We start from the raw sequence: 16,076 nt of genomic DNA on the forward strand, positions 1-16,076 counted from the left end.
ATGGAGAAGTTGAAAACTAGTATTGAGACACCTGGAGGGAGGGAAGATGGAAAGAGAAAAGGAAAAATTAAGCAAGTAATAATATTAGCAGCTGGAGACAAAAAAAAAAAAAAAAAAAAAAAAAAAAAAAAAAAAAAAAAAAAAAAAAAAAAAAAAAAGAAAGAAATGAGAGAAAAAAAATTGCAGTTGATGAGAGAAAGAGAAGAAAACAAATGAAGCATTCTGTTGAAAACCTGCTATTATAGAGATACAGTTTTTATTGCGGCCCAAAATCATGCTTAAGAACAAAAACAAGATTTAATTCATTATGAAACTACCCAAGAGCCCTGAACTGCTCGTCTTGGAAATTCCTGTGAAAATAGTTTTTCATCTAGTACTTATAGGATCACATCCTTTTAGGATGCGAAAAAATTGAAATAACTTACATCACATGCAAATGCATTGATCTAATATATAGCAAATGTGAGGTAATTGTGCAATATAAACAACAGAGAACAAGAAATTCTTAGCATATAGGGCAGAGATCTAGCTGGGTATCCCCACAATTTTCCTGGATAGTAATTCAATAGTTTTATCCATATAGTCTAGGTAAATGCAGAATGTCAGTTTATCCAGGCTAATAAATATGATCTAAAAAAATCAGAGGTGCAATATGACCAACTTCTACTTTGTTCCAAATAATGAAGAAGTCAGCACAGATGGATGCTTAAATAACAGCTCATCCACAGAACATGTTACAGGGCTGAGCCTTGTGTCTTCTTTCTATTGGTATATGTGCTTAGTGTTTAGAATAACCTGGTGAAATTACTCATATATTCTACTTCTCTGTTTTCTACATCCTCATGCTGTTGCTCAGTGAGGCTTAAGATTCATATGTTTTGCCTTCTTTATGGATCAGATTGCAATGCTATGCAATTCCATTTGAAACTAGTTGAAAAGTATAGGGTAGAGCACCTCAGGAGATCTGAAGTAGATACTTATTGCTACTTCTTTTTGAATGGACATGGAGAATCCATGTCCAGTTTTGAAGACAGCTTGGGTTATACCTCTTGGTATTACTTCTCAGTGAGCTTGTTTAATTAACAAACAAAAGCAGCACACCTTTCAGTGCTTTCCTTCTTTTAGGAGTAACCTTGAATCCTACCTATCACTTGGAGAGCATGGATGATTTCCTGTCTAATTCAAAAGTCTTTATGCGAAGCTATTCATTAGCTTAGTTTTATTATTGATTGTCTCAAATATTCTTCTGAGCAAGGAGCTCTGCATTATTTTAAATAGCAGACTAGACACAAAATGGCAGGAAAATTTCTCAAAGGAAATATGTATTTTAAGCAGAACTGTGGAGAGGTGTGCGCATTAAAAACAATTAACCGAGTTGAAAAACTGATTGTTAAAAATGCACATTGTCTCCCAAATACAAAAGCTATATCGGTAAATACTGAACTGCTTGTGTGTTTCTGGGGGAGCGGGATTTGTGGCCATCATTTATGGAATTGTGTTTGTTAGTTGTCTGCTCCCCAGCTCTTCCTGACGGTGTTTCTGAGAGCAGCAGAGCAACTGTCAATGGTGATCAAACTTTCTTCAGAGAATCCTGTATTCTGAAAAAGAACAGCCAACGTCTGCCAATGGGCAGTTCCCTGAAGAAGAACACGAAGCAGAAGCAAATAATGTCACTGATAAGGAGGTAAAGGAAAATGTTGGAAGTGTATTTTAACTGTACTGCTGTTTGGCATGTCCTGTGTCAAAAGTACGTGGGCAGTTCTTTACACATAACATGCACTAACTTCTAGGAGATTTTTGCCTTTCATATGCACATATATTATCGAATTTATTGGTCTATGGGTTAAAATGTATTTATTTATTTATTTATTTAATGTCAAATGATCACTGTTTCGTATGGAGGTTTATAAGCACTGTACCCAGTACTGATCTTTAGTTATTGGAATAACCAGTTTGAGATGTTACAGAGCTTTTAGCAGAACCAAAGACCAGAACAATGGACAGTGAGATAGAAATGATCCTCATGGTGTGCGTGTGTTACACTTTATTGACCTTTTGGCCAGCTACAAATGTTATGGTTGCTGTTCTTGGGGGAAAAATATTTTTAGATATGTTAAATGAAGCATACTAGCATTGTTTATTCTTTAAAGGACCATAAGTATCCATAGCACTTTACAAAATATGTACCAAAGCAAAGTTCCTGCCCTTGTAAACATCTGATGCTTGAAAAATTCCAGAATTGCGTAGACTAACTAGCAACTACAGGGAGACAGCAGAGAGAATGGTGAAAAATATAGCTTCCTCTCCTTAGATACACTAAAATCAATACATAACTAGTGTGATAATTGCCTAGTAGAACTATTTTTATTAGGACTGAAAGACTCGCTTCTGTTCTTTGTGACATTCTCCCCCACAACAAATAAAAGGGAGACTGACCACACATGGAATTGACCACTGAGTTCTTTGCTGCAAAGCTTCATCACCAGTTTGAGATGATTTATATATATTTTCATCTGCTGAGACAACACCCTGAATGAATCATTTACACAAGGAGGCATATGCCATCCCTAAGTAAGATCTTAATGCACAGAGATACACTTCAACCTATAGAGTAGATCTTTCAATTTTATTTTAGACTGTCATGAATGCCTGCACTTAGCCACTTTTGTTGCTTTATAACTTGTCAGAACACAACTTCTGGGCCCTTAGGCAATCCAGAGTTAGACAACTGCATATCCTGAAGTCACTGACAACAGCGTCTGTTTCCTAAGAAGTCCCCAGTCATTTTTTTTCAGCCACTCAGGTTCTTAAATATAGTATTTCTAACTTTAAAAGCAGGATGTGTTTCTTCTGGAAATGCCTGAGGCATGTTAACTTCTGAGTAGAACTCTCTTTGATGTGCAATGTCCTCTACACCTGGAGTCATGAGATGGCGACCACAGTGCCCTCCTACAGCCATCATGATATGCAGTAATGACATATTCTGAGGAGTCCCCCAGAAATATTTAGGTTATGCCCCAAAATCTTATACGATATGTTTTTCTGCATGTTTGCGAGTTGCTTTTTCTACTTGCTTATTTGATTTTTTCCACAAAGGAATAGTACTTTATTAACAGAAAGTATCTACCATTTCTTCTGGTGCTTTCTTATAGATTTTGCAGTAGACATAAGATATTTTAACTAAGAAAAGTAAAATATAGAATATCTTTTATAAAATCTTCAGAACTTAAGACAAACAGATTCTTAAAATTTTCTGTTATGTTTTTAGGCTTTCCATGTCAACAAAATAGAGAAAGATCAAGAAAATTACTCTGATAAAAGCCTTTAGAACTGGTAGGTTTAATTTTGTGCAGACGTGATACATACTGTGGTGATAGAGGGTACAATTTCTGAACTTTCTGCTTCGGAACTTTTGTCTGTTGCGCATGAGAACAGAGAAGGCTGCATGCAAAGAAGGCTCTCGTAGATTCCTCTTAGATATTTTGATTTTCATGTTATAGTTCTGATTGATTTGACCTAAAAGATAAAGTCAATGGATCTGATAAAACAATCTTAATGCTAAACCTCTAGTAATTAGTTCTTCTGGCACTAAGAACATTAAAAGTTTATAGGCACTGTGTTCAGCAAACATTAGGAAACCTGCCAGACCAAGTGCACTGACAGACTGCTACCAGGCAAAGGTCCAGTCCTTGTGGAAGCTCTGAACTGAATCCATCTGTTTCAAGTCAAAGCGAGGAATAATCAGGTGGAAACACTTCTTCCTGCTTTTGTTAGAGAGTTTAGCTCTTGTAAGCGAGCTCTTTGAGCTTTTGCCATGTTTAATAAAGGACACTTGTCTGGATTTCCTGCCAAATATATGTTGCTTCTGTTCAGCTTCTACAAAATGTTCCCAAACTCATAGAGACCCTGAAACAAACACACAGGAAATCTGACTTGTCTGTGTGCAGCCATCAAATGCTTCTTAAAACAACTTGCCCTATGTGTAAGGAGTATTGACCTTTTCATTTTTGTTCCAAGGATCAGTATGAAAAGGTGGAAAAGGAGCTGATGTTTGAAGCAGATTTTTCATCTGGAGTAACCTCAGAGTAGTCATTGGACTATAGAATTAATTTTCTTTTGTAATTTCTTCATAATTTTCACTTCTGTTGTAATTTTCATCCTTCTGTGAACATTGGCTTCCTGGCCGATCACATTAATCAAGAAGAGCTCATGATGTTCAGGCGCTCGTGATATAATGATTTCACAGAGACCAGGCAGCTCATTTGATTATAGAAAGAGCTTATTATTATTATTTGAATAACTCATCCAACCATTCATTTAATTTGAAAGGTCCAAAGCCTAAGTGCTCTCAAGTTCAGGGTCTGCCTGGATGAATCAAACTGTATGCCAGGTTTGAGGTGTTAGAATTCTGGATTCACTGAGGGATAATTTTCTTAGGACTTCTTTTTATGATCATTTTCTCCTAATTCTAAAGCTGTAATGCTTTTGTGTTTTTTTGTTGAGAATATCTTATTCTCTACATTTCGTTCTGCTTGGTGGTTGTTAATAAAGAACTACAGAGTTTGTCTGCTAGGAGAAACTGAGAAATAACTCACCAGTGTGTATGACTTCTACAAAGTGGTGTTTTCTGTTCCTGGTTACTTTCAAAGAGAAGTGGTTTTGTGGGTCTTTCATGTCCTCAGACAGGACACTCAAATCTACATGTAATATATGTGTCTGATCCCAAAGTTTAACTGCTTTCAAATTGATCATAAATTGTTTGATACTACTGTTACTACATCACTGGGCAGAGATTAACTTTGAAGAAGCTGACCAGAGCAGCTATTGCGTGGTAAACTTGAATATCGCAAACAGGTGTGCTAACCACTTTCTGGGACAAATCACTGCTGACATAGAATTTGATTTTATGTAAAATATTTTAGCTTAGAACAGTAAAACAATTGAGCAAAAATTAATTTCTCTGCATGATACGAAGACTAGTAAAACAGATTTCTTGTAGAGCTTTATAATTGGGGCTTCTACTAGTAATGCAGGTCTAATATCTCTAATCCCTTGAAATGTCTATCAGACTATTGTAAAAAATGATTTAAATAATTTTAATTATTATCTAAGTTATAGTGTTGTTCCAGTGTAGAAGGTACCACATCCTAAGCTGCATAAATTTAATTAAAGCTAAAGCCAATACTTACAGAAATCAGTTAGTGCTACACAGTATGGAATGCTAAAAACTGACAGATTCCTGCAAGGAAATACTCAAATATATATCCCACACTCTATGCTGCTAGTTTTCTAGCATAGCTTCAAGTGAAACATGTTGCAAGTAGTCCTTTTACTAATGGTAAAGACATTCAAAGGAGGAATTGAAACAATGAATGTATGGAGTCCAAAACAGCTTTGACCTGGGCTGAACACACTCTGTAATATTTGATACTTTTTTATATGCTTATCCTGTTTACAATCCTTCCTCTTTGATCTGCAGTAATTATCAGTGTGTTTAGCCCATCCTGCTAAAAGGAAGATTTAGAAATGAATGCCTCATTCACCTTCAGTGTCTTAATTATACTGCAGGGTAAGCAAGCGTGCTTCATGTTCTCCATTTAATTTTTCAGGTTGGAAAATGTTAGCCTTCTGCAAAAGTGGTGTTTGTAATTCTAGTCAGTGAAGCCCTGAAACTTCCCTACGGGTTTTCACGGGCCATTGGGAGCAAATGCCCAGTTTGCCGGTCAAAATCCACAGCACTGCTAGAACCTATGTACATAAAATCTGACGTGCTCCATTGAACACTGTATACCTCCTGTCTTGTTTTGACATTTACTCTGAGTGAAACAGCCAAATCAATCTAGATCAATTCAATCCTTTCTTGGTGGAAATCAAGCTGTTCAACTCTGTTACTCCATAGAAATTTGCAACACTCAAATGTATGTTATTTCCTTTTTAACTTGGAACTCCTGGATACTGTAGAGAAAGGGCAAGGAACAAAAAATACATAGGTTTTAAAGCTAATGCCCAAATTCTCTGTTTGGATTCAGCTGGTGCATATCTGAGAGTAGGTTCTTTTACACTGGAGGGGATGGGTGATTCTGGTGATTGCAGCAGTGCCTAATAATTCTGCGGAATGTCTTTTTTTAGAGGGATACAACTTTTCAGAAACTTCTTTATGTCACGGTATTGTATCATGAAACTGACACTTCACATCTTTGAGGTGCTCCTGAAACGAAGAATGATTGGAATGTGTGGGACGATCTTTCACTCCTCCATAGATAACCGTTAAAGGTTTCTTTATACCTCCGAAGAGAAAACAAGCTTATGGGAACTTGCTAACCATTGTGCACTGAGCTGTCACCTCCAATGTACCTTTGAAATACTGCCTGTTTCTTAAAGGAGAAGATAGGAAACAGAAAGTGTATAGTTTCATTCACGTAGACTTTGTCAGAAAGTGCGGCTGCGATATGATTTCTGTCAGAAACAATCTGCTTGAAATTTTTCTGTCTTTACTTTCGAACACAGAGTTGCTTGTCTGTATTCTAACCCTAGGTGATGGGATCTGCTGCCTTGTCAGATAACATTTGAGTTCACTCACTACCTGCTTGTTGACTAGCGCACAGACTCACTGTGGTGGCAGGGAAAGCCTTAAGGCTACTCAGCATCTGTCTCTTCTTGTAATTAGTTGAAGCCTTGTGTACAGAGCAAAACAGAGAGATTTTTTTCTTATTTTTTCATTTTTATTTTTTGCTGTGAAAGAGTAATGTGCACAGACAGGAGTTTTTAAACAGCAAAAGAGTTTGCTAGTGTTTGTCATTCCTCTTCTTCGAGATGAAATGACTTTTTACCTACCAAGAGCAAAATGTTGACATCTTTTTTTCCAATTACACCAAGGACGTAGACTTTAGGAAAGTTAAGCCTAAATCTAAATTGAGATAACAAATATTTTCATCCTTACATGAGATGGAACCCACGTTTATGGGACGGTGTGGGTAATTATGCTTCTTAAATTCCTGGTTCAGTGATTCTGTTGTGTAAGAGCAAGCCTTTCTAGCAGTGTGAGAGTGTGCGGATTTGAAACAACCACTGTGTGCTTTTATCACTGAATGCTACTCAGAGAGGCCTTCTTGAAACAGGCTTCAAGAGGAAGGCTTCTTATGGGTGTGACAGCAGAAGACATATTCTGTTTGCTTTTTTTTTTTAAGGATTTAATCTACCACTGTAGTCTTGCTTTCTTGCAGCATATTATTTTTATTTTTCATGTAAAACATAAAGAAAAAGTTGTGTTGTTATAATAAGATTATCTAGTAATTTAAAATGTATTAAATGAATGAGAAATAGCTTGGTAATGCATATATATACATGCATTATGTGTATATATGTGACATTTGTTAAGTGTTTCCAAAAGTACCTATGAGACTGTTGAGTTCTATCTCAATTTAATAGGAGGATTTTCATTGGTATCGAATGCTTTCTATGTTCCCAATTGTAGCACCAAAATCAGACTGGTTAGACAAATGTGTCTTTATGATGAGACAAAAAATATTTCAGTAATTGGTTGCTCATAGATTTTAACAGTAATATTTAGCTTTCAGAACTTTTCACCCAACAATTGCAAAGGACTTTACAAATTGAAATAGTACTTTTTTTTTTTGTGGGTGGAAAAATGGAAGCATAGTGATATTCAGTGATTTGTCATAAGCTAGAGGGAAACTGAATCTGCATTTCTTAACTCAGAGCCTGGCACTGTCTGTATAGATGAGTCTGCATTAATATTAGGAAAAAAAAAAAAAGTTTTTCTAAAGTATCAGGTTGTCTTTATTTTACAAATATTTTTCCGAATCTATTTTAATTATAATGTGGAATCAAAGAGTGCACACTTCATCGCTTCAATTACTAATATGCTTTAGGGATTGAAGTATCTCTTTTATGAGGAAAGGCAGGCAGTGCTGTGACTGTTCTGCATTGAGAAAAGAAGGATGAGGAGGGATCTTATCAATGTCTATAGAAACCTGAAGGGAGGATGCAGAGAGGACAGAGCCAGGCTCTTTTCTGCTACACCCAGTGTGAGAAAAAGAGGAAATGGGCACAGACTGAAACTCAGGTGCTTCTTCCACAGACCTGTGCTGCCCAGAGTGGTTATTGTGTCTCCCTTCTTGGACACTTTCAAAAGCTAACTGGATATTAACTAAACCTTCAAAGGCAATCCTTGAGCACCTTTTAATTTCCAGTGGAATACAAGCTAACACAGAAGAATTAGGTGAATTAATGCTAGTAGTTTTTCTTTAACCCATAGGAGCTTTTATGTGTTCATTAACCCATAAAATATGGTTTCTTAGATGGTATGTGACAAAGCAGATAAGTAATGGAGGAGTTTAGTGAGTAATTGCCTGCAAGGATTAGATTTTGCATGTGGATCAGTGATTACTTGCAGGACAACTGAGATTTCTTGTATTAAAAGAGTGAGTGTTTGAGCTTTTCTTGACTAGTAAATGTTTGGAATCATCTGTGACTGCTCTTAGGTGAACAGAAGATGCTTAGGTTCTTTGTAGGACTGTGACACCTGGGGCAGATTTTTCAGTACTGTCATGTATCTGGTAGCCATTGATTCTGCACTGTGGGAAACTCTGGCCTGGTTGTGGAATGCTTGTTGGTCCTGTCAGGGCACTGTAACTTGGGAGGGCTCTGTTCTGGTCATGAGTGATGAAGAGGTGGGTCAGATGTCTGCTAATTAGGGTTAAACTCAGGATATAGTTTTTTATATTTAGATAGCAACTGAATTTATTCTGCCTTTTGAAAGTCAAGGAGGCAAATAATAATTTAAAAAAAAAAAAAAAAGGCAATGTGAGAAAGCACAGCTAAATGTTTATTTTATGGTCATACAGAAAGCTTAAAAAAAAAAACCCAAAACATTTCCTTTAATCTAAAAAATTGTGAGCAGAACCATAATGTTGGCTTTTTTTCATAATTTTCCAAAGTGACCACTAATTAAAAAGGCCACTTGCACGGTCCAAAAGTTTTCTGTTAAGTCTATCCTTGCAGCAACAGCCATCCCACATTATGTTCTTCTCACTGTCTTAGCTTCTGTTAATGTCTATGCAAAGTTTGTCAAATATGAGTAAGTCCCCCACTGCAAGCATTTAAGGTTCCAGATAAAAGCAACGCCAGGATTTCAGGAAAATGTATGAAAGGAGAAGAGTAATATTTTAGCCAAACACTTATCTCAGTAAGTACATGCAAATGTATTAGTGCACATTCATAAACTTGCTGCCAAATTAGTTTTGTTTTCCTTCAATAAAGACAGTTTCAGTAGTTCCAAAACTTTTTCTTTCCATGATATTCAATTTTTTTTCCAAGCATAAAACCTTAGTTTATGCTTCCACCACAGAAAAAGATATTTTAAGGACATTCAAGTTTGATCCTCTGTTTCTGGGTCACTACGCTCATACCCAGAAAGGAAAGTCTGGTGTTGTCTTCCATGCAGTATTTCCCTCTGAGCATTGAGCTTTTAATACATGGGCCTAATGCCAAAGGTTGGTGCCTCAGCAGCAAAAGTGGAACAACTTGCCATGTGACTTTTGGGAGGAACAACACTTCACGTGACATTACTGCTCTGATAATTTCCTTCTTTGACTTTTTTAAATTACCTTTTCCTTTTTGCATTGTTAGAATAGTCTTTGGTTTCTCAAAGCTTGTTGCATGGAGCACAGCTGTCCCATCGACAGCCAAGGGTACCATGGTACTACTGGGAGGAACAGACTGTCCCTGTGCTTCCATGACTGTTGGCTTTGACTTGAAACTGCAGCTGAACCAGCTGAAATCCTCTTAAAGACAGCCTCATCAATGCTAAAAGGGTGCCCTTAACATGACCAGTAACAGTTCCTCATCCAGCTCCTATCTTGCCAAAAAAAAAAAAAAAAAAAAAAAAAAAAAGAAGGGAGGGACTTCTAATCCATATGTATGTGTGTATGAAATCCAAAAGTGCACATGTATAAACAGGCTTATATATATGTGTGTGTATGTAAGTAAAACTCTTTCAGTTTCAATTAATGGCTACATAAGGATTATTTCTAGCCTGGAATATGCTGACAGTATTTTTCTTTGTTCATGTTTTTCAGAAAGGGAATTTTCATGCTTGATTTTCCTAAGTGGGAATATAGGAACTCCTTTTATATACATTCCTATTTTTATTTACTGTTGTGCTGTTTAACATTCCCTGGGCAAGTGAAGTACCAACAAGTGATCTTTGAAAGGAGACATATGCATACATTGTGTTTCCTAATGTTTCTACTCTTTGCCTTAAAATATGTGCAGTGTGATCTTGTGCTATTAAACAGCTTAGCACGTGTTCTGGTGACTGCTAAAATAATCTCTTTATGCCTCTCTTATATCCTATGAGATTATTGTGATAAGATCTTGAATTGAAACACCAGGATATCATTTTTAACATTTCCAGTTGATTCAGAATCCTCTTTGTAAGCTGCTACATAGTACTTTTTCATATATTACTTACTATAATAGCAGAACCATTCCAGTAGGATACCATGACTACAGCTTGTATGAAATTACGTGGGCATCAGTGACAAAGTAATATGCAGGAACCTGTCATATAGGGAAGGTGGACTTGAGAGATCTACTATTGCATTTATATATTAATGCAGTTGTAAGGATGCATTCTGTAGAAGATGTTAAGCTTGTTGAAAGTGGGTGAAAAATATGTCAAGCTTTGTTCCATTTTACAGGAATCTTAAATAGTTGAACTGATCTTTATAATATAGTGAACAGAGTCTGAAATTAACAACAGCACCATTTTCATCTTTATTACTTTGTTGTTTTCAACATCTTGACTTATTTTCTTCCAAAATACTTTTTCTTAAGGAGAAAAGGTCTTTTGTTTTAAATAAATTTCTATCTTACTAACCTCATTCTCAATGCTGTAAGAGTCCTCTTCTGAACAGCAAGTTGTAGCGTTTATATAGTCAGCCTAACAGATGTATTTGAAACTTACTGCAGCTGCAGGAGATAGAGGAACTAACACAAGCATTAAAAATGATGGGTCACATGCTGATCTCCTCGTCTATTTAAGAGCATCAGTTGCGGTGCTCTGGTCTGCAGACTGCATTTACCTTCAAAATAAAGGAATTTTCTGAGAACAGTACCAGAACTCTCCCTGACTTTGCTGCCATGATGGTTTCAGCCAGTGTGCCAGCTGTGTAGTAAGGAATACGGAACTGAAATATTTAAGGAGGGTCTAAATGTAAAATTGCTCACATTTCCATGTGTGCAAATGTATTCTGTGTTGCATATGAAATAACGTTCATTTAGCTGTCCAGTTTAATGAAAGGAAACAAAAGCTGTCGTGTGAAATATGTGAGGAGACATCTTTTGCTCTAAAGACATAAGATCGTGTGATTCATGGGCTTCTTTTTTCCAATTCAAACTGGTAAAGACTGTCTTTTCTCCAGTACATGTCACACTCCTCAGAGGTTAGCTCTGGGGATACCGATTTGTGCAAGGACCTGTAAAATGAGTGTCTTCATGCTGGAATTTTCGGAACGCAGTTCTGAAGAGAAACTGCCTTTTCATAATTCAGCTTCTTTATATGAGCGCATTTTTCACGGCAGCACGTTTTGCCACCTGTTTATGAATTCCAAGTGAAAATTAGGAGACCAACTGTTCATATTTCTGAGTTGTGCATATTATTTTACAGCTACAGTGCGAATAGTTCATGCTAATAATATTCCCTTCTATTGTAACACCTTAAGGAAACAGTTTTTCTTTCCAATGTGAAGAGAAGTAGTGTTTTGTTATAAAGTTGATAATAACTTTTTCACACTTACATTCCTTGATATTAGCACGAAACATTATAAAACATCCATCCATGTAACCTACTCATCTAAATTACTTTTAAAAGCTTGTTGCTTAGCAGATGCTTACTCTTCTGAATTTGTGGTAGCAAATTTAGATGTGTTTAGATAGTTAAGATAAAGCAGAATTTATTCATTTGTAAACAGATCTGATACAATTACGTGAGAGTCGATGCCTTTTCCTTCAATACTATGGGATTGTTTATATGAGGCCTTTTCTACTATGGTATGCCACCGTCTGTTTTCTTGAATTCTATCTAAAAATGTAAATGGACTCTTTGCTCTAAGTACACTAACCAATAGAATGTATTTTTTTTAATGCTAAGCAATGCATTTTTTATTTCCAATTACATTTGTTTGTATTCTGAAATTGGAAAAATCCCCTTATGTAGTTTTGCTGTGGCCAAATGTTTACAAGGGCATAAAGAATATAAAACAAAGGCAATTTTTAGGATTTTGTTAAGATTCATGTTTATCACAGTGCGGACAAAAATGCAAAAAGAAGCATTTTCTTATCTATTCCCATTATATTAGAAAAGTTCATGCCCTGCTCTTAGCATTTTCCAACACAGCTGTAGAGTAGTTTAAAGCCTATTTTTTAAATAAGTGATGCTCAATTTGTCTTTGATGATCCGCATGATTCAGGTGAGATGGGAGCACGGTCGGGCCCTTATTTGCATAAAAATTAATCACAGAAAAATGTAAATTGATAAAATTTTGCCTGGCATTTCCCCCCTATTCGAGAACCCATGGATGGCTCCCAGAAGCAATCATCTCAGTATGGTGCCACATTGGATGCTATACAAATGATCACATTTGTGTTGAATACTCACTCATTTAAATGTCAGCACTGATGGGGCGGTACATTGCTAGGAAAAAAAAAATGAAAAATAAATACAGAGCAGCTGAAGACCATCAAATCTGTGGGCACTCTTTAGAGATATATGATCTAATGTGAAAAAATTGTAGATTAATTATCCTTTTTGAAAAAGGTAATTGTTTTAGTATCACAGCAGAAGAAAAAATCTGCAATTTATTTGGAATCAAACAAAAAACAGTGATCTTAAATACGTCATTACATCGTTGTGGTTATTAGAAGGCTACAATTAATTCCTGAGGCTCCTCTGGTCTCCAGAACTGCATAAAATGAAACAAAAGAACATCACTATCAATTTTCAAGCACTCTAATCCTGCAGATAATTCACACAGCAAAAATAAAGCACTGATAACTGAAAAGTACAATCTATTTAGTTTTATCTGCAATGCATTTCTTGGTTTTTAATTACATCGCATGACATTGCTGTAGTATATCCATGTCCCACAGTCTTGTAAGAATTTGTCATCTTTTTGAGGAAAGGAAATAATTTTCCCCATTTAATCTATGTATAATTGAAGCACAGGCATTGTACAACAATAACAAGAGCTTCCAAGAGTAAGTAGCACAGAATCCAACAGCTTCTCTAATTTTGTATTAAAGCACTTAACTTGTTTCTTGTGTAAATTCCATACGGGGCACTAAATAAATTGAGTACTCTGGTTATGGCTCCAAAGTAGTATTTCTAGCTGAGCTAAATCCAGCATAGACATAGGAAATGGTAGTTTACACTTATTTATTTTTCACCTTATGATTTTAAGAAGCAATCTCTAGAAAATTATAGCAACACAAGGACTTCTCTAATTTATAATCATCTGTAATAGGTCAGTCACAGTGCATTAGATCAGTGCATTAGATTTCAGGGGCTGAAATGTAGTTTTTCAGCCAGTGCTCTTTATTATGTCCACACTATACAGCTTTGAATATTAATTTTCACTATAAAAATAAACATCGTAGGTAGACTTATTGTTTCTTTTTTGTTTTTCATTTTAGAGAGACCTGACTGTAGTGATGTGTGAATTATCACTTTAATACACATATCTTACCTTCTGTATTTGTTGTGCCAGTAGGTTGGTACATATCTAATGAACACTAAAACCCCTTTCATTTCACAGAACTGCATGTGACTTTTGGCAGCTACGTTAAATGAAAGGCAGCAATTCCACTTAGAATAATATATTTTGATTTTTGATTTTTGCTGTTGAAAAATCTATGTTTCAAATTCTGGCTGCAGTGAAATCACTGGAAGTTTTTCCAGTGGTTTCAGTTCAACAAGAATTTCATTAAGGGTCTTCATTATTAAATACAATTATACTCGTACAAAATGACAACTAACCTTACATTTCAGAAAATAAATAATGTAGGTTTTACTGGGTTGGAATGGAATAAATGACTGATGAAGGTCTGGATATGACCAGATAGCATAAGTGGAAATGCTGGCATCTGGCTGTTTGGGGGTTTTGTATGGATTGTGTGGTTGGGGTCCAATTCTGTAGGGCTGGATATATTTTGAGATTCTTGTCTTTTGCAGTGTTCAATTGCATAGCTGTCCCGTTGGTACCTTTGTTGTATTTCAGCTGAGCACTTAGCTGTTGTCTCCACTGGCCTATTAGACATATGGACGCTTATTTTATACTCCTCTTTGAAATGACTGCTTGTTGTTTTATCTCACGCCTTGACATGGTCTCATTCTGATTTTGTCCCTTATTAGGTTCCTGTTACATCCGACTTTTAAATAACAGTTGTTATCAACAAGTGGCTACGTACGTAATCTGGAAATAATTAACCAGAAAAGCAGTTTTCCTTATGCACAGCATGAAAGATTGAGAGTGTGTGGAGGAAACTGTGCCAGGAGTAGGAATGAGACTGTATGAGAAGAACATAGTCAGCACGTAAGCAATGCACCACCCAACTTACTCAAGAGTACCTGCACTCTAGATAGCTACTCAAGATGCTTCATGCTGGCTTCGTTTTCCAGGCTTTGCCAGTTCTCTGTTTTCATCCTTATGGAGATGTGTACATAATTACTCCTTAATGGTGTGGTCGTGTCCTCTCCCCAACTCTAAAAATGGAAAATTGAATAGAGATGGAACTCTGCCACACACAAGTATCATACACATGTATCATCAATAAGAGAGAAAGAGGGGCACAATAAAGGCAGTGCTGCAGATGCCATGTAACTGCAGATATGAGCCTAGTACAATACCTGTCAGCTACGCTGTACTTCTGTAATGGAAGTTTTCTCAGAGCTATGGCAAGAAGGAAAAGGAAAATCTCAAAAAGCAATGACTTTACCTATAAATTTTTTTTAATAGGCAAAGGGGAAACGATTTTTTTTCTCCTCTCAGTCCCTGCATGTAGAGACCAAAATGCTTTACATATTCAAGTATATTTGGAGAGTTATTTATGATCAATATTAATACCAGATGTGTTTATAAATAAATGGCTTACAGTGACATACAAGTTTGAAATACTTGAATTTAGCTTAGGTTTCTCAGAATGTAGTCTTCTCAAGTCTAATACTTAAAAGAATAAGGCTGGATTTTCCAGAACACCAACAATTCCTACGTATTTCTTGACTACCCTTTAATATGAATGAACAAGAAATAGACATCATTCAGTGATGGGCTAATAAGGGCTAGCAGGGACTCTGGCAATGCAAAATCACTGTGAATGAAAAAAAAGCAATGAAGAAACTGACACTGTCATTGTTTGTATGTAGCGTTACAAATGGGTAGCTTAATGGTTGTGTGTTCTACTGAATGACTCTGCCTCTAAACATCCCCTTTAGAAAACTGGAAGTTGATTCAAGTTGTGTGGTAATAAATAGTCCAATTTAATGAATTATGGAATAGAAGAGTGAGTCGTTGCAAAAATAGAAGGAAGAGAAGATTTGCCAAGCAATGAAGACTAAAATATTTATAAGCTGGGGGTAAAATACTCTGGAAGGGCAGCGTGGAGATTTTTCAGTATCTATCATGAGCTATAAACAGAAATCCTCTGTGCCCTGACTGTAACCTACAGAAGTCCTCATTTGTCCGTTTTATACCATCAGCTAAATTTATGCTCTTGTTTTCAAAGTAGATGTCAGTATTGATAAAGTTTTAAAGACTATGATCTCATTAAAACTGTTAAGAAACTATTTCCATAATAGCTAGAGAAACTCATAATCCTGATTAAGCTATAGATACTTAGACTGAATCAGATGGGAGCACATATTAATGATAAAAGTTTTTCTTCCAGTGGCAAATTATATTAGTTTACTAAAGAGGACAAAGTATATTAACTCAGCTCAGCTGCTGACTTTCTGACCCTCAAGTAGCCTGCTCAACTGTCTTTCTTACCCTTATATT

This window comes from Coturnix japonica, chromosome 5, assembly GCF_054131305.1.
Source record: "Coturnix japonica strain WE chromosome 5, WE-NBRP24, whole genome shotgun sequence".
NCBI lineage: Eukaryota > Metazoa > Chordata > Aves > Galliformes > Phasianidae > Coturnix > Coturnix japonica.